The sequence below is a fragment of the Suricata suricatta genome, chromosome 10 (genome assembly GCF_006229205.1).
Source record: "Suricata suricatta isolate VVHF042 chromosome 10, meerkat_22Aug2017_6uvM2_HiC, whole genome shotgun sequence".
Classification (NCBI taxonomy): Eukaryota; Metazoa; Chordata; class Mammalia; order Carnivora; family Herpestidae; genus Suricata; species Suricata suricatta.
The window spans coordinates 119,940,465-119,967,154 of NC_043709.1; the positions used below are offsets into that span (position 1 = coordinate 119,940,465).

General features: G+C 35.3%; 1 protein-coding gene across 1 annotated transcript in view; it reads right to left on the reverse strand.

Moving 5' to 3' along the window:
- DNAJC1 (DnaJ heat shock protein family (Hsp40) member C1) overlaps positions 1–26,690 on the reverse strand; it is a 205,854-nt gene that overhangs the window by 67,091 nt on the left and 112,073 nt on the right. The gene's annotated exons all lie outside the window — the stretch shown is intronic.

The window sequence follows — 26,690 nt, forward strand, 5'->3', positions numbered from 1 at the left end:
TGTGTGTATAAAATGGAGTATTATTCAGCCATAAAAAGTACACATTACTAAGTGAACATGCTAAGTGAAAGAAGTCATAAGCAAGAGGTCACCTCCTATATAATTCCACAGAGACAGAATACAGATTGGTGGTTGCCTAGGGCTGGTATGGGGAGGGTACAGAGTTTCCCTCTGGAGTGATAAAATGTTCTGAAGCGAAATAGAGGTGGTGGTTAGTACAACAATATACTAAACGCTAATGAATTATCTACTTTTAAATGGTTAATTTTATGTTACATGAATTTCATCTCAATTTAAAAAATGTTTTAAAAAGCACACTGGGTTATCCATTAGAAGAGCTAAAATGAAGAGAAGACACACCACACCAAGTGTTGGCAGGGGTGTGGAACAACTAACTAGTGGTCGATGTGTTAAGTTGGTTATAGTTACTTAAGAAAATGGGCCATACCTACCAGAGCTGGAGCATGTGCACACCCTCGCACAATGTCTAGAATGAATGTGCTCAATAAAAATGTTTGTATTTTCATTTTAGAGAGAGGGTGTAGGCGAGCAGGGGTGAGGGGCAGAAGGAAGGAGGGAGACAGTGAGAGACAGAGAGAGAGACAGAGACAGAGAATCCCAAGCAGGCTTCATGCTCAGGACACAGCCCAATGTGGGGCTCGATCCCATGACCCTGGAATCATCATGACCCAAACCAAAATCAAAAGTTGGACACTCAACTAACTGAACCACCCAGGTGCCCCTCAATGAATGTTTACTGATTGAACTAATGAAGTAAGGAACTGGACATAAAAATGAAAAAATATAGTTTTCTCTCCTAATAAACAGACACATAAATACTTATAATACAGTATACTGTGGAGGGTAGACAATATATTGGTTTTGGAATCAGATAGACCATGTGAGCCGTACTCCATGATTCACTAGTTAGCTATGATTATAGGCAAGTCTGAATTTTATTTCTGTATCATTTCTGGAATTTCTTCCCTTTCTACTCTCACTCTAGTTTCAGTCTATTGCTGGTAGAGTCCTATTTCTAAAACAGCACATCAATACCCTGCTCCTTCCAGCTCAAAATCTAGTTTCCCCACTACATTAAAAAAAAAAAATCTAAGTTTCTTAGCCTAGCATTCAAAAACTTCTGTATTTTGTTACCTGCTGGTCTCTCTGGCCTTGACTCCTAGTGCACTCCCACATGATTTTAGGAGCTAGGTACACGGCCTGATTTGTCTCGAGCGTGCTTTGAAATGTCTTGCCTTTGTGTCTCTGCTCAACATGCCTCTTCCAAGAATTCACTGTCTCCTCTTTGAGAAGACGGATTTGCTCTTTCATCTAGCTTGTTTAATTTGTTGACAATAATTCTTACTAATCTCTAAAAATTGTTTTGATTTCTGCAAGGCTGGTAGTAATATCACCACTTCAATTTCTGAATTTATATCAGTTCTCTTTTTTTCCTTGTCAGTCTAGCTAAGGTTTTTTCATTTTTGATGATCTTATAAAGAACCAACTTTTTGTTTCAGTGATTCTGTTGCTTTTCTGTAATTGTTTCATTTTAATTATTTCTACTGCTAGTTTTGAGTTAAATATTAGCTTCTTTTTCCAGCCTTAGATATAAAGTTTAAATTACTGATTGGAGATTCCTGTCTTTATCAATGTAGGCATATATTGGGCACCTGGTGGCTCAGTTGGTTAAGCATCCGACATTGGCTAAGGTCATACACCAACTCGCGGTCCGTGAGTTCACGCCCCGTGTTGGATGCTGTGCTGACAACTCAGAACCTGGAGCCTGCTTCAGATTCTGTGTCTTCCAAGTGGTTTTTCCTGGTATGTTGATAAAGTGTCCTCTACAGGAGCGTCTTGGCGGCTCAGGCAGCTAAGCGTCTGACTTTGGCTCAGGTCATGATCTCACAGTGAGTTCGAGCCCCACGTTGGGCTCTGTGTTGATAGCTTAGAGCCTGGAGCCTGCTTTAGATTCTGTGTCTCCCTCTCTCTCTGCCTCTCTCCTGCTCGTGCTTTGTCTCGGTTTCTCAAAAAGTAATTAAAAAAAAGTTTAAAAAAAGGGTCCTCTACATGTAATACAGATTACACTGTAAGAGAATAAACTGATCATTTTTAGAGAGTAGTCTGATCCATATAACAAATGAGTAAGTTAACATTCTGAAGTAGAACTCTGGCCTCCTGGGCATTTTATTTAGGTAAAGAAAATTATTATTTCCTCTATAATAACCATATTGTTATATAAGAATGTCTCCTTAAAAGACTAATACTGGAAAACTGCTTTTCTGATCCAGCAACTTGAATCTAATTCAGAATCAGAGTAAGTGAGCACTGCCCCTGTGACTCCTAGTTGAGAATATGGTGAGGTCCCAAGAACTTCCAAATAATGGAAATAAGATTGTCCTTTGAAAGGTAAACACACAGAGGATAAGAACATGTAATGGATACTCAGTGATGGAGTAGGTAAATTAGGGGGATTAGTTTAATTGAACAATTCAACTCAATTAACATGTACCCTATAAATAGACACTACTGCAAATATGAAAAGGGCATGAACTCAGCTATCAGGGGGTTTATGAGAAAGAAGGAAAATACATGATGAGGTAATTCTCATACCAGAATTATATCTGTTTCTTCCTAAAAAAGTTATTTATGTTATAAGACTGAATGCAAGAGAAATAATAGAACACAAAAACTAAACCCTTACTATAGATACAATACATAAAAAATCCATTTCTTTATAAAAGAAAGATCACAAACAAATGTGGATTTTTAAGAACCCTCTGTCCAGAGGGATACCTGGCTATATTTCAAATATCATCAAAATCTTACTTTTGGAAAGCAGTTAGTGTACTATGATTGGTCTTTTCTATTATCTCCTTCCCATTGCAAAAAAAAAAATAATCCTAATTTATTTAAGTATTTTATATGACATCATTATCTTACTAAGACAAAAACAGTTTGTTTAGAGATGGAAAAAAAACAGGAAATAGTATTCAGCTAATCAGTAATATCATGTCTGACTAGAACAAGTAATATATTAATTGTTAGGAAGTGGAAAGCATTCTCAGATTTCAAAGCAACATCGATGTGATAAGATTTGAGGCAGAAGAGAGCAGGTGGTGTGGTGGCAGTCATTAATTACAAGATGCCCAGGCTTAGCAAAGTCCTGCCTTAAAGACTTAATTATCAGTAATATCTTGGCATTCTTCAAAATGGTTGTAAACTGTTTCCATTATAGGAAGTTCCAGGAAGAAATTAAATGTATAACTAAAAAGTTAAATAGCCATCACAAGAGAAATGATTGAAGAAATCTTCCTCAGCTTTCTGTGAAATACAGTCTCTGAAAGACATTATGACTCTAAAGGCATTACAGAGTATTTCCTCATCAGTAGAATAAAACATGTGATAAGTACCCATTTTAACCACAGATCCATTAACTCTTAGAAAATGGTCTACTTAAATTTTACTGAAGGGCTATGATGTATCTGCAACTTTACTGTACCTATTTAATTTCTGCTCATAGTATTTTTTGTTTACTTACACCTACTTGAATGTATGCTTGAACATGAGGCATACAAACTGATATGTAAACCTCATATACATATTTAAGTTCACACAGAGGCACAGTTGATTTTGTGCTTTCACTTTATCCTACTCGAGAAGACTCTGAAGACTGTGATTGTTTTTCCCATTCAGAAAAAACTTCTATAACAAGATGAATTACAAGAATTTAAAAAATAGTCTATTGGCAAACAAATCCATCACTAAAAATTAAATTACATAAACTTATAATGAACTGAATTATCCTAAAAAAGGTAAAACCCAAAACTCATCACTTCCTATTTTACTGTACTTTGTTACTACATACGCCTTTGAGAACCTTCACATCTATTGTTTCTCCACATGGTAAAAATACTATGTAATGATACGCTACTACTGTGCATCTCTTCCTGGAACTCCCATTTCAAGCGATTTCATGTTGATAGTTTTAAATCAGCTATAATGGGAGTAATTATCACTGAAATTGGAAAATGCTACAAATTGAAGCTTTCTCCCTCTAAAGAATCACCTTTTTATGTTTATTATTTATTTTTGAGAGCAAGAGAGACAGAGCACGAGTGGGAGAGGCAGAGAGGGAGACACAGAATCTGAAGCAGCCTCAGAGCTTGCTGAAGTCAGCACAGAGCCTGATATGGGGCCCACATTTCCAAACAGTGAGATCACGACCTGAGCCAAAGTTGGACACTTAACCAACTGAACCACCCAAGTGCCCTGAAAGAATTAATTTAAAAAAATTTACCACCTACCACTCCCATGGATCATTTTAAAATTTTGATGACAATGGCTTAAAATGAATAACACTAAAATACTTGAAAAACTACTCCCTGAAAAATCATTAATGACACACAGAGAATATTATCTTTTTTTTTTAACATTTTATTTATTTTTGATACAGAGAGAGACAGAGCATGAGAGGGGGAGGGGCAGAGAGAGAAGGAGACACAGAACCAGAAGCAGGCTCCAGGCTCTGAGCTAGCTGTCAGCACAGAGCCTGACGCGGGGCTCGAACCCACGAACGCGAGATCTGACCCGAGCCAAAGCCGGAGGCTTAACCGAATGAGCCACCCAGGCGCCCCAGAATATTATCTTAAATGGTACCTAATTATAAATGAGGTCAATTCTAGAATACTGCATAATATAAATGACCATTCTTATTTTGTGAAGGACATTCATCTTCGACTGACTGCTATGACCAGACTTTCTGTTCTTGTTTTGTTTACTCATTTTTCTTTACTCACCCTCTTTTTCAAAACACGAAGTATTTGTACATGTGGATTAATGGGAGACTGAGGAGGGCAGACGGGTACCTGAGAACTTGGGGCTTTTCCCTCGGTGCCTTGCCTCCACGGGGTGAGGACAAAGGATGGATGGATGGACTGGCCTCTCTCATTTTGACATTAACCAGAGAAGCTAGGCTTTTTGTATCTTTCTTGCATATATTGAGGCTCTATGTACAAGGTCATTAGAAAGAAGGGAGAGAGGGACAGAGGGGAGAAGGAAGGAACAAAACCAGCATTTTAGAAACTAGAAATCAGCGTGTTTATGCGTGTGTATGCATGTGGGTATGAAAGGTGTGTCTGTGTCTTAGGGATAGCTGTAGGTAGACTGGGTCATTTATGGTTAAAACGTTAGTGTACTTTTAATTGAATTATATGCATTATGTATATACATACACATTATGTATAATATATACACATACACATATGTGTCTAATTAATTTAAATTGTCATTTGAGACTTAAAAAAAAATTTTTTTTTCAGTGTTTATTTTTGAGAGACCGAGTGTGAGCAGGGAGGAGGGAGACACAGAATCCAAAGCAGGCTCTGAACTTTCAGCACAGAGCCTGACGTAGGGCTCGAACGCATAAACAGCGAGATCATGACCTGAGCCAAAGTTGGATGCTTAACTGACTGAGCCACATGGGTGCCCCCCAAGACTTCTAAATTAAATTTTTAAATGACAGTATATTTATTAACCTATTTTAAGGAGAAGAAGAAAACAATTCTAAGTTTTGAATCTTCACAGTTACATTGTATTTTATCAGTTATAATAATTATATAAATTATTTAAAAATAATTTCATGTTTGGTATTATATAATGTATAAAATAAGGGCAACACTATTTCTCCAAACACAGAAACAGACAACACTTTATAGAGATAAATAAAGTGAGAAGTTCCTGAAAAACTAAATTTTTAGACAATAAAAAACAGTGCTGACTGGAATACTGTCTCTTCAAAATATAGCCAAACACCTTTCAAACTAAATAGCCTTTGAAATTTGAAGAGGGAAAATAAATAAATGCATTGATTTAAATGACTAGGAATGCATTTACTTTTAAAGACCTTTTTTTTTTTCCTAGAGCGAGTAAATCAATCAAATAGTAAAGAGTAAAGTGCAATAATAACTATGAGACAAGAGTTCAAGGAAGATGAAATGCTGGCTGCACAGGAGACGTGTGTCCCACAGACTTTGTTTTCTTTGAGGTCTTCCATCCCAGCACTACCCAGACCCATCTAGCTTAGCTTATGAGATCTGACAAGGGCACAGCCCATGGCAGTGAGGACGCAGGACAGTGATTTTCTTTCTTATTTTATTCATTGCAGCCGCAGGGAGAGAGATAACGAGAACAGGAATGAAATCCAGGTCTCCTACATAAAACACTGCAGAACATTACCATTAGGTCACCAGTGGGGGGAAAAAAGGGAACTATTTTATTTTAAAAGATTTATTTGTTATAATATTTATGGTGGAAATTATAATAAATTAAATAATTAAATATAACATAATAAAATCTCACTTTTATTAATCGTATATTTGAATGACTTTTAATAAAAAATGTTTGATGCCTGCTTGTTGCATTTAAAATATTTTACTATATTGTTTCACGAATTGAAAAAAATTATCATTACCACCTTAATTTATAATGTCATGTAATTATAAAATAATCTGAAATAACTTTAAAAATTTTTACTTTTTGTTTCATATTCCTACTATTTGGACTTACTTATTGCTACAAAGTGCTCTAGGCACTTTCACTAATGAAAGCCCTGGCAAATTCAGGGAGAAATTACCTTGATTTGACCCTTCCATGAAGGTTAAGAAATTCCATGGATGGCTTAATGCTTAATTTATTTATACTGCTTAAGTGATATAAAGTTCCTGATATAGTCTGGGCTCTAAAAAATGGCAACTGAATATGATTCAAAGATATATATCACAATGGCCCTCAAACCCATCATCTTTTATAAAATGGATAAAATATTGTTAACTTAGGGTTCTTGTGAATATTATTAGAACAATACCTAGAACCCAAAAGAGGTTAGAAATGAGGATAAAAATTTTGTATTAACCCTATTTGACAGGGAAACATCAGTAAAATAACTAGCTAGCTTTCTTCTGATATTTTCCTTATGCGATTTGCCTATCCAAGCTATACATGGGTACATTATTTCTGTCTATGTCATTCACCAACATGTCATATACCCAGAGGACCATTTCCTAGAACATTTCTCAAGTACATCATTTTACATCGATAACTTTGTAAGAGCTTACAGATATGGTATTTAAAACCTTCCCAAATTGGGGCGCCTGGGTGGCTTGGTCAGTTAAGCGGCCAACTTGAGCTCAGGTCATGACCTCACAGTTCATGGGTTCGAGATCTCACGGTTCGTGGGTTTGAGTCCCACATCGGGTTCTGTGCTGACAGCTCAGAGCCTGGAGCCTGCTTCCGATTCTGTGTCTCCCTCTCTCTCTGCCCCTCCCCCCCACATGCTGTTTCTGTCTCACTAATAAATAAAAACATAAAAAACATAAGAAAAAACAAACAAACAAAAACCTTTCCCAAATATATACTAGATAAAACCAAAACTCATTAAGGAGAATAGTAGAGAAACTCTTGAAGAAAGAGTCAGCTTCTAAAAACAAACAGCAGAGAGATCAACTGGGATATGTTTTTCTTCATTTGGTTCCTACTGATACAAAGACAAACAGAAAGTGTAAATGTAGAAAATTTGTTTGAAATTTGAAAATTACAACAGGCTCTCAAGGCTAGAATAAAAAAAACTATGTTTTAGGTTTCTCAGTTTATAAAGTATTTTAACATATATATCCTTCTCTCTCTGGTGGAAAGAGTATATACCTTCATAATTTTTGTACTGTTTTAAGTAATAAGAAAACTAACCCGCAGATCAAGTAGGTAATAAACAGTGATGCTTAAAGTAGAATTCAATTCTTCCAACCTTAAAAGTCCAGTTCTTGTCACTACTTTCCTCATTATTATGCTCTTAGCAGAAGTCACAGTGATAAGTTAAACACTTAATAAGAGCCAAATGTGTTTACATTTCTATGACCAGTTCAACCAAAGAAACCACAGATAAAATTTCTAATAAGAATATAAGCCTTGATTTACAACTGTTCCAAAAACCATAAAATAACTAGGAATAAACCTAACTAAAGAGGTAAAATATCTGTACACTGAAAACTATAGAAAGCATATGAAAGAAATTGAAGAAGACACAAAGAAATGGAAAAACATTTCACACTCATGGGTTGGAAGAAGAAATATTGTTAAAATGTTGATATTACCCAAAGCAATCTACATATTTAATGCAATCCCTATCAAAATGAAACCCGTATTCTCTACAGAGTAGAATAAACAATCCTGAAATTAATATGGAACCACAAAAGACCCTGAACAGCCAAAGTACTGTTGAAAAAGAAAACCAAAGCTCAGGCATCACAATCCCGGACTTCCCGGCAGTATGGTACTATGCACAAAAACATAGATCAATGGCACAGAAAAGAAAACCCAGAAATGGACCCCCAAATGTATAGCCAACTAATCTTCGATGAAGCAGGAAAGAATATCCTACGGAAAAAAGACCGTCTCTTCAGCAAATGGTGATGTGAAAACTGGACACTGACATGCAGACAAATGATTCTGGACCAATTCCTTATACCATACACAAAAGTAAATTCAAAATGGATGGAAAACCTAAATGTAAGTTAGGAAACCATCAAAACCCTAGGGGAGAAAACAGGAAGCAATCTCTTTGACCAAAGCCGCAGCAACTTCTTACTAGACATGTCTCTTGAGGCAAAGGAAACAAAAGCAAAATGAAATACTAGGACCTCATCAAGATAAAAAAAACTTCTGCAGAACAAAGTGAACAATCAAGAAAACTATAAGGCAATCTATGGAATGGGAGAAAATATCTGGAAATGACATACTGGATAAAGGATTAGTATCCAAAATCTATAAAGAACTTATCAAACTCAACACCCAAAAAACAAATAATCAAGTGAAGAAACTGGGCAAAAGACATGACTAGACACTTTTCCAAAGAAGATTTCCAGATGGCTAACAGACATATGAACATGCTCAACATCACTCATCATCAGAAACACAAATCAAAACCACCATGAGATACTACCTGACACCTGTCAGACAGAATGGCTAAAATGACCAATTTAGGAAACAACACTTGCAACAACGTAGATGGAACTAGAATGTATTATGCGAAGCAAAATAAGTTAGAGAAAGATAAATATGATTTCACTCATATGTGGAATTTAAAAAACAAAACATGACACAGGGGAAGGTAAGGAAAATAAGATAAAAACAGAGAGGGACAAACCATAAGAGACTTAAATACAGAGAACGAACCGAGGGTTGTTGGATGTGTGCTGGGGGGGGATGGGCATGAAGGAGGGCACTTGTTGGGTTGAGCACTGGGTGTTACATGTAAGTGATAAATCACTAAATTCTACTCCTGAAACCATTATTACACTATATGTTAACTAACTTGGATATTTTTTTTAAAGATATAAGCCCTGAAACAAAGAAATTCAGGAAAGGAAATGCTACATAATCACACAGTTCTACATACAAAAACTCCAGTATAACCTCATTTTAACTAAATATGTAGTGACCTTATATCTACTTGTCACAATTTAAGATACTGGGAGTTGCCATTTGAATTTTGTGAGTGATACAATTCAACTCATAACATGGTAATACAAAAAGTTCAGAAAGAAGACAAATGATATGAAGGGTCCAAGATCATTTCACTGTCTGCACAGCGGCCAAAAAAAGTCATACAATAGTATAATACGTTAAGATGCATTTAAATACTCTAACCAATAATAGAAGAATAAAAGAGTAGGTAGCTACACCAAGTGCATAGAGGGGAGATATGGAAACTTAAAAAATTAATAAATCCAAAAGAAACCAAGAGAGGAAAGAACAACAAAAAAACCATAAAACAAGGACAAGTAGAAAGCAAACACTGAGATAATAAATTTAAATCCCAAAATGTCAATAATAATGCTAAATAAAAATAAATGTTCACCCAGGATTTCAAAAACTGTAATACTTAAATTTAAAAAACTATATATAAGGGCACCTGGGTGGCTCAGTCAGTTAAGTGTCTGACTTTGGCTCAGGTCATGATCTCAGAGTTTGGGAGTTTGAGCCTTGCATCCGGCTCTGTGCTGACAGCTCAGAGCCTGGAACCAGCTGCGGTTTCTGGGTCTCCCTCCCTCTCTCTGCCACTCCCCTGCTTGCACTCTGTCTCTCACTCTCTCTCTCAAAAATGAATAAACATTAAAAAAATTTTTTTAACTATATGCAAAAAGAAGGCAATAACAGATTTCTGGAAAATAAACATCAAATAGGTAAGTAGACATGAGTCAAAAAATCAAAAGAGAAATCAGAATATTTTGAATTGAGGGGCACCTGGGTGGCTTAGTGGGTTAAGTGTCCAACTTCAGCTCAGGTCATGATCTCACAGTTCATGAGTTCAAGACCCATGTCGGGCTCTGTGCTGACAGCTCATAGCCTGGAGCCTGCTTCGGATTCTGTGTCTCCCTCTCTCTCTGCCCCTCCCCTGCTTGTGAGCTGTCTCTCTAAAATGTAGATAAAGATATAAAGATGTAAAATTACATTTATATTAAAGATAAATATAAAGATATGAAATTACATTTAAATTAAACAGTGTTCAGAGGAAATTTACAGCAGTAACTGTAAAGAAGGAAGTTCCCCAATCAGTGACCTAAGCTTCCACCTTGAAAAACTAAAAAAGCAAATTAAACCAAAATAAGTAGAAGACAGGAAAAAAAAAATCAGCGAAGGAGTAGAAATTAATTAAATACAAAATTGAAAAACAACAAAGAAAAGCATTAATACTGAAAGTTGATTTTTAAGGAAAACCAGTAAAATGCATGTACTTTTAAAGACCCTGATCAGAAATAAAACAGAGGACACAAATTATCATCAGAAACAAAAAAGAAGACATCCCTACAGATATTAAAATGATAATAAGGGAATATTACAAGCAACTGATGCCAGTACACTTAAAAGCTTAGAGGAAATGGTCAAATCGCTTCAAAGACACAAACTCCCACCTCACTTAGGAAGAGAGACAGGAGGGGCCCCTGGGCGGCTCCGTCAGCTGAGCGTGGGACTCCTGATTTGGGCTCAGGTCATGGTCTCATGGTTTCGTGGGCCTGAGCTCTGCATCAGGCTCTGTGCACTGACCATGTGGAACCTACTTGGGATTCTCCCTCTCTCCCTCTCTCCCTCCCTCACTCACACACTCTCTCAAAAGTAAAAAAATAAATAAATAAAGAGAGATATGACATTCTATACAGATGCTAATAGAAAAGAAAATAGGAGAGAATACTTTCCAATGCTTTCAGTGAGGCTAATTCACCTGGTATGAAAACCAGACACAAATAATAAAACAAAGTTAGAGACCAATATCCCTCATGAACATAGACATAATTAAAAAAATTCTCATACAGGGGCACCTGGATGGCTTAATAATTTAAGCATCTGACTTCAGTTCAGATCATGCTCTCATGGTTCATGAGTTTAAGCTCCACAGCATGTTCTCTGCTCAGTGTAGAGTCTGCTTTGGATCCTCTGTCTCCCTCTTTCTCAAAAAAAAAATAAGCATTAAAAAAAATTTCATGCAAATCCACAATACATAAAAATGATATTAATGACAAAGTAGAATTTATCCCTGGAAGGTAAGGCTGTTTTAATATTTTTTCACTATATTAAAAAAATTTTTTTTGAGAGAGAGTGAGAGAGCATGAGGGTGGGGGGGGAGCAGAAAAAGAGGGGGGACAGAGGACCCGAAGCAGGCTCTGTGTTGACAGCAGAGAGGCTGAAGCAGGGCTCGAACTCACAAACTGTGAGATCATGACCTGAGCTGAGGTCGGATGCTCAACTGACTAAGCCACCCAGTGCCCCTTTTCTCACTATATTAACACTTAAAAAGAGAAAGACCATATTATTATCTTATTTGATGCAAAAAATTTTTTGACAAAATATAACATCTATTTATAATAAAAACTACAAAAAAAACCTAGAAACAGAAGGGACTTTCTTCATCTTGAAGAGCCTAGATCTAACATTGTTCTTAAATGCTTTCCAAGATCAAAAAGGAAACAAAGATATATTCTTTCATCACTTAAAATTGGAGGCCCCATCTAACCAAAATGGTAACAAAAAGATAGTTAAGGCCTCAAAATTGAAAAGGTGGTGGTGATGGTGGAGGGCACTTGAGGGGAAGAGCACTGGGTGTTGTATGGAAAACAATTTGACAATAAAATATTATGGAAAAAAAAATTGAAAAGGAAGATGTAAAACTGTATTTGCAGGCCCCATAATCATCTATGTAGAAAAATCCCAAGGAGTGTACCAAAATAAATTAAGTAAATAAATAAGATGGTCGAACCAATAAGTGAATTTAGCAAAGTTTGAGGATAAAAGATCAATATACAAAAATTAAGTGTATTTCTATATATTCATAAAGGCCATAGAAATTGAAATTTAAAAATGCCAATTAAGAAGAGTATAAAAATATGGAATTTTTAGGTATCATTTGACAAAAGATGTTCCTAAGAGAAATTAACAAAGACTTGAGTAAAATCAGAGATTTTTTGGGGGGTATAAATTGACAACTTCATTCTAAATTTCATAGAAATGTAAACAAACTACAGTAGCCAATACAATTTCAAAAAAAAGAACAGAGTTGGAAGATCTACATTATTTGATCTCAAGACTACAAAATTGTACTGGTGTAAAATTGTACTGGTGTAAATACAGACATACAGAATAATATAACAGAATAGAGAGGCCCAGTAATAAACCAACACAAGTGATTTTCAACAAAGACACCATGACAATCCTATGAGAAAAGGATAACATTTTAACAAAAGGTGCTGGAACAGTGGCTAGCTATATGCAAAAAACAAAAAAACAAAAGTATGAAACTCATAGCTTACCCTACGCAATATCAAAAATTAACTTAAGAAGGATCACTGACCTAAACATAAAAGCTAAAACTGTACAACTCCTGAATGGAAACGGAGAATCTCTTACAGGCTTTGGGTTTGACAAAAATTTCTAAAGCAGAACATAAAAGCAACTTAGTAGAAAAGAAAAGAGCTGAATAAAGAATATCTAAATTTAAAACTTTTGCTTTTCAAAAGACACTATCACTAAAATAAAAACCAAGTCATGAAAGGGCAGAAGATACCTGCAGAACATACATGTGACAAAGGACTTGTATCTAAAATATAAAAAAAACCTTCAAACTCAATAATATGACAAACATGGGCAACAGATTTGAACATAACTTCACAAAAAAAGACATCTGGAGGGAAAACAAACACACGAAAAGGTGCTCAGCGTCATTAATCATCAGGGGAGTGGAAATTAAAATCACAATGCGACGAGAAGGGCTAACATGAGAAAGAATGAGACAGCAAGGTTTGGCCAGGGTGTGGACCAACCACAACACTCGCACATCTCGGGCTGGAATGTGAACTTGAAGAGCTGCTCTGAAAAATAGTTTGGCAGCTTCTTCCTTATTTAAACACACATCCGACTCATGTTGCAGTCATCCCACTACGAGGACTTACCCAGGAGAAATGTGCGCGCGTGTTCACAGAAGACTCGTATACGCTACTTCACAGCAGGTTTACTCCTCATAGCCATACACTAGAACCAACTCAAATGTCCATCAACTGGTAAAAAGATTTTAAAAATCCCAAGTGTACTATACCCATACGATAAAATATTACTCAGCATTAAAAAAAGACAAACAATTGAAACATAAAGAAACATGGCCAGGGTGTGGACCAGCCACAACGCTCGCACATCTATTCAGCATTATGCGTAGTGAAAGAAGCCAGACAATATAAAGTATGTACTATATGCTTCCATATACATAATATTAGATTATGCAAACTAATCTATAGTAATAAAAAGCAAAGACAGGCTGCCAGGAGACAGATGTAGGGTGGAGAATGACAGATTATAAAGGGCCATGAAAACACCTTTGGGGGCGATAGATCTGTTAAATATCTTGATTCTGATGATGGTTTAACAGGTAAATATGTATTGTAAAATGGATGAAACTGAACACTTGAAATATGTGCAATGTATGTCATTTGCATATCAGTAATGAAACTGTTAAAAAGAGAATGTAAAAAATTATCAGTCAACACAAAAGAAAATAGAAGAGAGAGAAAAAAAGTTAGAACATAAGGGACAAATGGAATACTAAAAATTAGTCAAACAATCCTAAAGATAAGTCAAGATTTGAGAGAGAAAAAGACCAGAAACCAGCAAGGACATATAAAATACAAATAATAAAATGGAAGATTTAAATTCCAAAAGTTCAGTAATTTTATTAAACAAAAAACAGAATAAATGCTTCAAAGAAATTCAATACTGTCAGACTAAATTTTATAAATTTCACAATAATAGGGGGCATGGGGCACCTGGCTGGCTTAGCCCAGGAAGCATGTGATTCTTGATTTGGGGGTTGTGAGTCTGAGCCCCATGTTGGGTACAGACATTACTTAAATAAATAAATAACTTAAAAAATAGGAGGCATATCTAGTATATAAGGAAACAAAAGTGTAATAGGATGGAAAAATAGGTACTTTGCAAACAAAGTAAAAAAAAGGTAGTATAGATATATTGATTAAGGAAAACTTAAAAATTAAAGAAAGCATTACCAGAGATAAATTGAAAAAGTTCATATGGTAAAAGTTTTATCAGAAAGATGTAATTATTCAAAATTCAAAGGCACTAATAGCTTCAATATTTATAAAGCAAAATCTGACAGATGTAAAAACAGAAGTAAAAACTGACATATGAAAATTCTTGTTGAAAGATTTGAACATACCTCTGACTCTAGTTGGTTAAACAAGCACAAAAACTAATAATAATGACCAAATGATTTTAAAACATAATTAACAAGCTTTAAGTGACACATAGAGTACTTATTCACAACTACACAACTCTTTCAAGAATAGAGTATTTGCAATAATTTACCATGTAGGGTAGTCCATAATGCAAGTCTCAACACATTTCAAAGAACTTAAATCAGAGTATCTTTTCTCATCACAAAACTCAGTTATGCAGAAAGTCAACAAAATGATAACTAGAACATTTTCATATGTTTGCAAATTAAGAAATATATTCCTAAAGAGTCTGTGGTTCAACTAAGAAATCACATTGAGAATTAGAAATATTTTAACTGAATGATAAATGAAAATACAAAATATTAAACCTGTGGCTTTGTAGCTAAAGCCATTCCCAGAGGGACACTTAAAGCCTTTAATGCATATATTATAAGAAATATTGGAAATAAATATGGTAACTCTCCATCTTTAGAGGTTAGAAAAGAAAAACAAACTCAAAGAAAGTAAAATGAAAGAAATAACAAAAGAACAATAATTAGTGATACAGAAAATGGGCATACAATATAGAGATGCAAAAAATGCAAAAGCTCTCTTTGTTTATTTATTTATTTTGAGAGTGTGTGTGTGTTCACGCATGAGTTGGAGAGGGACAGACAGACAGGGGAGAGAGAATCCCATGTGGGCTCCCCACTGTCAGCACTGAGCCCAAACTATGAACTGTGAGATCATGACCTGAGCCGAGATTAGGAGTCGAGTGCTTAACCAACGAGCACCCAGGCGCCCCACACAGGGTAGTTTTTGAGAAGACTAGTAAGTTAATAACCTGAAAAGACTAATAAAAGAGAGTCATCAAGAACACACAAATATCTAATATTAGCAAAGAAAAGAAATTATTACAGACCCTACAGATGTGTGCTAATAGTCATGAGCCTATGAAGTAAAATATAAATTATATACAATGTAAGGAAACTAAAAATCCAGTTTCGTAAACACACTATACCATCCTGGACAGCATGCGCAGTAAACATTCATATAACCGCAAGAGTTCAGTTGGACAGGACTGAGACTGAGACCAGGCTAAACAGTTAAGTGGATAAACAACTGTGATAACAAATTTTGTAATTTCAACAAATTAACAAATTCTTGGGAAAAATACACTTTAAACTGACATAGCAAGAAATATCAAACCTGAATAATTATGTAGGTATTAAAGACACTGGATCCCAAAAGTCATCCCTCCAAGAATAGCCACATGGCTTTACCAGTGATTTCTGCTAAATATTTATGGAAGATGTAATTCCAATATTATGTAGCTCTTCAGGAAATAAAAAAAAGAACAAAGAATAGTCTTTTAAACAAATGGTGCTGAAGAACTGGATTAGATATCAAAAAAAAAAAAAAGAAAGAAAGAAAGAAAAGGGAGAGAACCTTTACCTAAACCTCATACCTAATAAAAAAAAAAAGTGGGGACTGTATATTTAATATCAACTATAGCACTATAAAACTTTCAGAAGAAAACTCCAGAGGAACTCTTCGGGACCGATGGCATAGTAAAAAGTTTTCAGGCATGATCCCAAAGCATAATACCTAAAAAACAGAAATAATAAACTAGGCTTTATCAAAATTATATTACTTCTGCTCTACCAAAGATCCTGTTGAGAAGATGAGACGAAAAGTTACAGACAAGGAGAAAATATTTCCAACAAAATTTCTGATAACGGACATATATTAAGAACATGTAATGAGGGGCACCCGGGGCTCAGTCAGTTAAGCGTCCACTCTAGACTTTGGCTCAGGTCACAATCTCACCATATTGAGATAGAGCCCATCTCTAGCTCTGTGCTGATGGCACAGAGCCTCCTTAGGATTCTCTATCTCCCTCTCCTGCTCCCCTGCTCACAACACTCCCTTTCTCTTTCTCTCTCTCAAAAATAAACATTTAAAAAAGAACATATAATGAACTCTCAAACTTTAATCACAAAAAAGCAGCCAATTGAATAGAAAAAAGAAGACCTGAAGATTTCACCCTAAGAGGATGTACAGACAACAAAGAAGCAAAAAGATGTTCAACATAATCAATAGGGAAAATAGAATTAAAATCATGATGAGAAAAGACTACACGCTTATTACCGTAGTTAAAATTTTAAACCGTGAAGGCACTAAATGCTCGTGACAATGAAAAAAACTGGTTCTTTCATATATTGCTGTTAGGAATGTAAAATTTACAGTGCAGCCGCTGTGTAAAACAGTTTGGTAGTTTCTCAAAATGTTAAACCTAGAACTACCAGATGACCCAACAACTCCACCTCTAAGTACCGAAGAGAAATGTAGTTAAATATTTTAAATCCAATAAGCAGAGGAGATGGGTGTGATATAAAATAGCATGACAGTTATCTTTGTGTTCTCGATCTTGAATAGTTCTGTATCTTTATATACATAAATCTATACATGGGATAAAATGATATTCAAGAATACAGAAACCACTGCACTGATGTCAATTTCCTGCACTTGATATTAAACTGCAGGTGTAGAAGGTATAACCATTAGGGAAAAATGGATGAAAGGTAAATAAGAACTCTACTGGTGGGTGCCTGGGTGACTTAGTCAGTTGGGCATCTGACATTGGCTCAGGTCATGATTTCACAGTGTGTGAGTTTGAGCCCCTCACCGGGGTTGCTGCTATAAGTGCAGAGTCAGCTTTGTGTCTTCTGTTCCCCCCTCTCTCTGTCCCTTCTCTGCTCATACTCTCACACTCAAAAATAAATTAATTAAAAAAAAAGAATTCTCTACTGCCTTTGCAACTTCTCATGAATCTAAAATTATTTTGAATAAGAGTTTAAAAAAAAGAAGAAACATTTCATATTTTATAAGTCCAGCATGTGATTGCTCTCAAACCTAGCAAAGATATATGAAAAGAAAAGTGAATCTTTTTCATAAGAAAAGGCCAATCTCTCTCATAAACATAAAAACAAAAATCCTAAACAAAGGACTGTCAAATCAAAACAATAAAATAGGCTTATTCCAGGAAAGTAAGGTGGCCTAACATTAGAAAATCAATCAATATAAATTATGTCATTGACAAAACAAAGGTGAAAAATCACACGATCACCATAATCAACAGAGAGGAAGGTATTTGATAACATTTTAGAACATAAATTTTTCATGAATAAGAATTCTTAGCAAAACTAGGAAGAGCATTTACTTAATTTGATTTATAAAAAACCCTAAAATAAAGTCAATGAAAATGGCAGAGTAAAGAACTCCAAATTCCATCTCTCCATAAAAGTAAGGAAGCATGGACAAAAACTGTGACAATCAACCTCTTCTTAACTCTGGAAATTAGTCAAAGGACTGCAGCACCACAGGTAACATGTATTCAAGAAAATCCACTGATTCTCCATACAAAGAGCAAACTTTCAGATTTAATCTAATGTAATAGTCATAAAAATCATCACTGGAGTTGAAAAGAGAGTGGATAAACTCAGAACTTCAACAGAGACAGAAAATATTGAAAATATTGAAAAGAAGCAGAGCTGAAGAATTCAATAACTGAAATAAAAGACTCACCAGAGACCATCAATAGCAGATTAGAAAATGCAGAAGAATGGATCAGTGATTTGGAAGACCAGGTAATAGAAAGCAACCAAGCTGAGCAGAAAAAAAAAATAATAATAAAGAAAATGAGAATAAGGTAAGGGAACTCTGTAATATCATCAAGCAGGAAAACATTCATATTCATATAGGGATCCTAGAAAGAGAGGAGAAAGAAAAGAGGGCAGGAAACTTATTTAAAGATATAACAGCTGAAAAATTCCCTTATCTGGGAAGGAAACAGATGTCTGGGTCTGAAAAGCACAAAGCCCACATAACAAGATGAACCCAAGAAGGTCAATGCCAAGACAGACCATTAAAATGGCAAAAAGTATACTGTTAAAGATGGACTTTTAAAAACAACAGGAGAAAATAGTTACATACAGAAAAACTCAAACCAAAACAACAACCCAGTAAGTCTGTCAGCTGATTTTTCAGCAGAACTTTTGCAGGACACAAGGGAGTGTGTCATATTCAAAGTGAAAAAAACCTACAACCGAGAATACTCTACCCAATGAGGTTATCATTCATAATAGAAGGAAAGATACCTTCCAAAACAAAAGTCATAGGAGTTCATCACTGCCAAAGCAGTCTTAAAGAAATGTTAAAGGGAATTCTTTAAGTGTAAAGAAAGGGCCATAACTAGTAGAAATATAATTATAAAAGGAAAAAATTTCACAGGTAAAAGCAAACATATAGGAAGGGTAGGAGATTAATCACTTATAAAGCCAGTGTTGAGGTTAAAATGCAAAAGTAGTAGAAACAACTATATCTACAAAAACTATTCAAGTGATACACAAAATAAAAAGATGTAAAAGATGATATCATATACATAAAATGTGGAGGGGGGTATAAAAAGTTAGTGATTTTAGAACATGTTTGAACTTAAGACATCATCAATTTAACAAACACTATATAGGAACTATATATGATACTATGTATATATGAACTATATGATATTATTATATATGAACCCAATGGTAAGAAGAAATAAAAAGCTAATAATGGATACACAAAAAATAAAGGAAAGGAATCCAAGTATAACACTACAGAAAACTATCAACTTACAAGGAAGACAGCAAGAGGAGGAGGAACAGAGAAGAACTACAAAAACAATCAGAAAACAAGTAACAAAATGACAACACGTACTTACCAATAACTACTTTAAATGTAAATGGACTAAATGTTCCAGTAAGACGACATAGGGTGACTGAATGGATGCTATAACCTGATTCAACTATATGCTATGTACAAGAGATTCACCAGAGACCTTATTAAAGGCACACACAGACTGAAAAATCAAGGGATGGGAAAACATTCACTATGCAAATGGAAGCAAAATGAAAGCTGGGGTAGCAATGCTTGTATCAGACAAAATATACTTTATACTTCAAAACAAAGACCACAGCAGGAGACAAAGAAGGGCACTACATAATGATAAAGGAATTAATCCAATGAGAGGATATAATACTTGTAAATATATACATGCCAGATAAGAGCACCTAAATACATACAATAAATATTAACAAACATAAAAGGAGAAATCAACAAAAATGAAGAAATAGTAGGGGACTTTAACATCCCACTAACATCAGTGGATAGATCAGTCAGACAGAAAATCAAGAAGGAAACAGCGGCTTTAAATGACACATTAAAATAGACAGACCTAACATATATATAGAACATTCCATCCAAAAACAGGAAAATACCCATTCTTCTCAAGTACACATGAAACATTCTCCCAGATAGATCATATGTTAAACCACAAAACAAATCTCAATAAATTTGAGAAGATGACATCACATCAATGCCTTTTCTGACCATAGCAGTATAAAACTAAAAATCACAGGGGAAAAAAAAAAATTAGAAAAAATACAAACACGTGGAGGTAAAACAACATACTACTAAACAATCAATGGGTCAATGAAGAAATCAAAGAGCAGATCAAAAAATACATGGAGAAGCACCTGGACGGCCAGCTTCAGTCAGTGAAGCACTGGTTGGTTTCAGCTCGGTTCATGATCTCATGGTTTGTGAGACTGAGCCCCGCACTGGGCTCTGCACTGACACCATGGAGCCCGCTTGGATTCTCTCTATGGCTCTCCCCTGCTTGTCCATGTTCTCTCGCTCTTAAAATAAACAAGCAAGCCAAAAAATAAACATTAAAAAAAACACACAGAGGGGCCCCTGGGTGGCTCAGTTGGTTAAATGTCCAACTTCAGCTCAGGTCATGGTCTCATGGCTCGTGAGTTTGAGCCCTGCATCAGTCTCTGTGCTGACTGCTGAAAGCCTGGAGCCTGGAGCCTGCTTCAGGTTCTGTCTCCCTCTCTCTCTGCCCTTCCCCTGTTCATGCTGTGGGTCTCTCTCTCAAAAATAAACAAACATTAAAAATAATAATAATAATAAATTAAAAAATATATGGAGACAAATGAAAATGAAAACACAATGGTCCGAAATCTTTTATGTTTGGGATGCAGCTAAAACAGTTGTAAGGGGAACGTTTACAGCAATCCCTGCCTCCCTCAAGAAATAAGAAAATCCCTTCACTCACGAGTGGAATTTAGGAAACAAAACAAACGAGCAAAGGAAGAAAAAAAAAGACAAACTGAGAAACAGACGGTTAACTGCAGAAAGCAAACTGATGGTTACCGGAGGGAGGTGGGAGGGAGGACGGGGTGAAGGGGGGGAACGGGGATTAACGGTACACTTAACAAGATGAGCACCGAGTGAGGTGCGGAACTGTTAAACCACTATACTGTACGCTCAAAACTAATATAACACAGCATGTTAACTCTACTGGAATTAATCAAAAAACTTAATATAAAAGAAGCAGGAAAAATCTCAACTAAACAGCCTAAGCCTACACCTAGAGGAAGTAGAAAAGAAGAACAAGGCTCAAAGCTAGTACAAACAAAGAAATAATAAAGATGGAAGCAGATGAATGAAACAGAAAAAAAAACCACAATAGAAAAGCTCAATGAAACCAAAAATTGGTTCTTCGAGAAGATAAACAAAATTTATAAAATTTTAGCCAGACTCACAGAAAAAAAGAGTGCACACAAATGAGTAAAAACAGAAGTAAGGGGATAACAATTGACAACCTGGAAATACAAAGAATTATAAAGAATATTATGCAAAATTATATGCCAACAAATTGGATAACACAGAAGTGGATAAATTCCTAGAAACATAGAATCTTTCAAAAGTGAATCATGAATTAATAGAAAATTTGAACAGATGGATTACAAGCAATGAAACTGGAGCAGTAATCAAAAAACTCCCAATAAACAAAAGTCCAGGACCAGGTGGTTTTAGAGATGAATTCTAGCAAACATTTACAGGAAAGTTAATACCTCTTCTTTTAAAACTTTCAAAAAAACAATGGAAGAGGAAGGAAAACTTCCAAATTCAACCTATGAGGTCAGTATTACCCTGATATCAAAACCAAAGACAGTACAAAGAAAGAAAACTGCAGGTCATTATCTCTGACAAGCATAGATGCAAAATCCTCAACAAAATATTAACACACCAAATTCAACAATACATTAAAAAAATTGTTCACCACAATCAGGTGGGACAAACCCACAGTTGCCTTCATACTCAATGGTGAAAAACTGAAAGTTTTTCCTTTAAAGCCAGAAGCATGATAAGAATGTCCACTTCCACCTCGTTTATTCAACATAGTCCTAGAAGTCCCAGCTGCAGCAATCAGACAACATAAAGAAATAAAGGCATCCAAATAGGTTACAGTAAGAAGTAAAACTCTTTGTAGATGGCATGACACTATGTTTAGAAAACCCTGAAGACTCCACGAAAAAGCTATTAGTACTGATAAATGAATTTGGCAAAGTTGTAGGATACAAAGTTAACATACAGAAATCTGTTGCATTTATATACATTAATAACAAAGTAGCACAAAGAGAAATTAAGAAAAACAATTCCATTTGATTCCATCAAAAGAGTATAATACCTAGGAATAAATTTAATCAGGGGTGAAAGACTTGTATGTATTCTGAAAACTGTAAGATGTTCATGAAAGAAACTGAAGACAATACAAATGGAAAGATATACCATGCTCCAGGGTTGGAAGAATTAATATTATTAAAATGTCCATATTACACAAAGCAATCTACAGATTCAATGCAATCCCTATCAAAATACCAATAGCATTTTTCACAGAAGTCGAATAAAATTTGTGTGGAACCAAAAAAAAGAAAAAATCTCAAATAGCCATAGCAATCTTGAGAAAGAAGAACAAAGCTGAAGGTATCACAATTCTGGATTTCAAACTATACTACACAGTTACAGTAATCAAACAGCATGGTAACTGGTACAAAATGAGACAAAGATCAATAGAACAGAATAGAGAACCCAGAAATAAACCCATATCTGTATGGCCAATTAATTTAGGACAAAAGATGAAAGAATATATAATGAGGAAAAGATAGTCTCTTCAATAAATGATGCTGGGAAAACTGGACAGCTACCCATAAAAGAATGAAACTGGACCACTTTCGTATAGCACACACAAAAATAAACTCAAAATGGATTAAAGATCTAAATGTGGGAACTGAAACCAGAGAACTCCTGAAAGAAAACATTGGCAGTACTCTTGGACATTAGGGTTAGCAACGTATTTATGGATATGCTCCTTAGGCAACAAAACAAAAAGAAAAATAAACCATTAGAACTAAACCAAAATAAAGGCTTTGCACTATCAAGAAAACCATCAACAAAAAGGTAACTCACACAATGCAAGGAGATATTTGTAAATGATATATATGATAAAGGGTTAATATCAAAAATACACAAAGAATTTAGACAACTCACCACCACAAAATTCAAACATTACAATGAAAAAACAGAGGACCTGAAGAGACATTTTTCCAAAGAAGACATACAGATGGCCAAGAGATACATGAAAAGATGCTCAACATCACTCCTCATCAGGGAAATGTAAATCAAAAACACAATGAGGTATCATCTTTTACTTGTCAGAATGGCTCGTATCAAAAGGACGAGAAATAAAAAGTGTTGGTGAGGATGTGGAGAAAAGGGAACACTTGTGCACTGTTGGTGGGAATGTGAATTGGTGCAGTCAATATGGAAAACAGTATGGAAGTTCCTTGAAACAACAAAAATATAAATACCATGCAGTCCAGTAACTCCAGTCCTGGGTATTCACCCAAAGAAAATGAAAAGACTAATTTGAAAAGACACATGCACCTCTAAGTTTACTGCAGCATTATTTACAATGGCTAAAGTCCATCGATAGATGAATGGGTAAAGTAGATGTGACACACACACACGCCCACACACACACACACACACAGAAATATATTCAGTCATAAAAAAAGAATCAGATCTTGCCATCTGTGACAACACGGAGAGCCTTAAAGGGCATTATGCTAAATGAAATAAGTCAGACAGAAAAACTATACCTTTTGATTTCACTTCTATGTGGAATCTAAAAACCAAAATAAATAGACTCTTACATACACAGAACTGGTGGTTTCTAGAGGGGAGGGGAGTTGGAAGGAGGGCAAAAGAGATGAAGGAAATTAGGAGTTACAAACTTCCAGTTACAAAATAAATAAGTCACAGAGATGAAAAGTACAGCATAGGGAATCTAGTCAGTAATATTGTAACAACATTGTATGGCGACAGATGATGACTAGTAAGTGGAAAGTAGAGAGTAATGTACACAAATGTCAGATCAATAATGTAGTACACTTGAAACTAATATGTCAATTATATTTCAGTTAAAAAAAAAAGCACAGCAAACTCTGTGGCACTTTGGCCCCAGTCCTATCGCCTAATCCACAGCTCATCACTGCCTGTGAAAATAATACTGATTCCTAATTACGGCAGGAGCAGAATGAGCTCATTGCAAAGAATTATAATTATTTGTTCTAACCTGTCTGGTGGCTGCCTGGAATATTGGTTCAAAAAGTGTGTCTCTATTTTGCCTAACTCAAAACTGGCCTCATTCTAAAGCTGATTCACTGGAGGCATTTGCTGAAAACTTTTATGGGCTGATTATTTTAGGCACTGTTGACTGAGGTGACAGAAAACAGTTGGGAAAACAACAGATTAACCAAAAATCATGGGAGGGAAGGCTGAGGAATGAGATGTTCTGATATGCCCGGGAATCTTGAAGTCCATGTGCATGTTCAAGGCTGTGAGCATGCTCAGAAAAGACCTGAAAATAGAACCTAAGTTCTCATTGGCTGCCAACCTTGAGTCTCTCTGGAAATGGAAGGTAAAGAATAGGGCAGAGTTACAAACCACTGGCAATCTCCAATACGTACACAGAGTCCCTGGAAAAGATTGGAAGAATTTTGGGCTCCAGGTATTTAAGGAAATCTCTGTCCAAATACTAGCTGACTGCTAAGCTAAGGAAACAGATTTCAGTGCTCATGCATGACAAAAAATACAGACTTCAGAAAATTAGTTCAAAAAAAAAAAAAGCACTAAACAGACAACTACAATTAGCCCAAATAACACCAAATCCTAGAAAGGAGAGAGAATCTGGTTTCCAGAGTTGCCAAGTTATAATATTCATAACATCTGGTTTTTGGAAACAACAACAAAAATGACGGCCTGCAAAGAAAAAAGATAGTATGTCCCATACAAAGGAATATAGAAATAGAAACTGTGCCTGAGGAAGATCAATGTACTTTCTAGATGAAAGCTTTAAATCTGCTATTTTAAGTATGTTGGATGAACTAAGGGAAACCAAAGAACTAAAGGAAATGTTTACACAGGGACCTGTATGTGCATGTCCAGAGTAGCTTTGTTTATCACAGCCAAAGAGGAGACTCAACCAAATGTCTCTGAGCCGATGAATGGATAAACAGTACGTGAGGGATCCACACAGTGGAATATTCTTCCAGCCAGAAGAAGAAATGAAGTACTGTTCATTAAATGCTACAACATGGATGAACCTTGAAAACTCTGTGCAAAGCCAACACAAAATAGCACGTATTACATGGTTCTCATTAAATCAAATATCTATAATAGACAAACCCATAGGGGCAGAAAGTACATTAGTGGTTGTCATGGATAAAGAGGCTAAGAATTGGAAGTAACTGCTAACGGGTAGAGGGTTATTTTATTTTTGGGGTATGATGAAAGGGTATCCTCAAATGAGATACTGGTAATGGTTGCATAACACAGTGAACAGACTGAAAATCACTAATGTGTATGCACTTTAAAAAAATAAAATATAAATACAAAATAAAAATTTATTTATTGAGTCAACCGGTTTGGTTTTTTTTTTTTTGAAAAAAAAATTACACTTAAACATCACTTCATCCCAAACACAAAAATAAATTCCAGGAGATTATTGATCTAAGTGTGAAAGAAAACATTAAAGTTTGTAGAAGAATTCACTAATTAATCTTTATGACTTCAAGGTAGGAAAAGACTTCTTAAACACAACATGAAAAACACCAAATAAGGGACAGTAAAGGAAAACCATGGTGATTAAAATCAGTAACTCTGGTCATCAAAAGAAACCATTAAGAGAGTAAAAGGGCAAGCCAGAGTGGAATGTGTCAAAGACTTGTTTATGAATAATATAAAGAATTCTTTACAAATCAGTATGAGAACGCATAGGCAACCCAATAAAAACAGACCTGAAAAGATACTTCACATAGGAGACTATCAGTGTCCAATAAACATGAGAAAAGGTAATTCATTCAATCTTACTGATCAAAGACTATGCAAATCAAACCATTTAGATACCATTAGATATCACTATGTACCTACCAGAATGGTTAAAATATAAAAGACTTGACCCAGTGTTGCAAGAATGTAGAGTAACTGAAATGTTTATATCCTGCTGCTGAAGTATAAGTTAATAAAAATATTTACAAAGACTGTTTAGAAGTAAAGTTGAGCTATAACCCTGCAACTTAACTACAAAAATAGAAATTTACACATATGCATACTAAAAGTACAGTAAGGTTCACAGGAAAATTATTTACTGTAGCCTAAAGCTGGAAAGATAAAATTTTTCAACAAAATAAATTCTGCTATATTTTTAAACGGACTACCACACAGTAATGAAAATGAACAACTTACTGCTACATACACTGTGGACAAATTTCACAAATATAGTACTGAATGGAGGAAAGCAGATGCAAAAGAGTACACATGGAATGTGGTATGGACTGAATGTGCTCCCCCAAAGCCATGTGTAGAAATCCTAGTCCCCAATGTGATGATATTAGGGCGAGGGGCCTTTGGGAGATGATTAGGAGCCCTCACAAATGGGATTAGTGCCCTTATAAAAGACACCCCAGA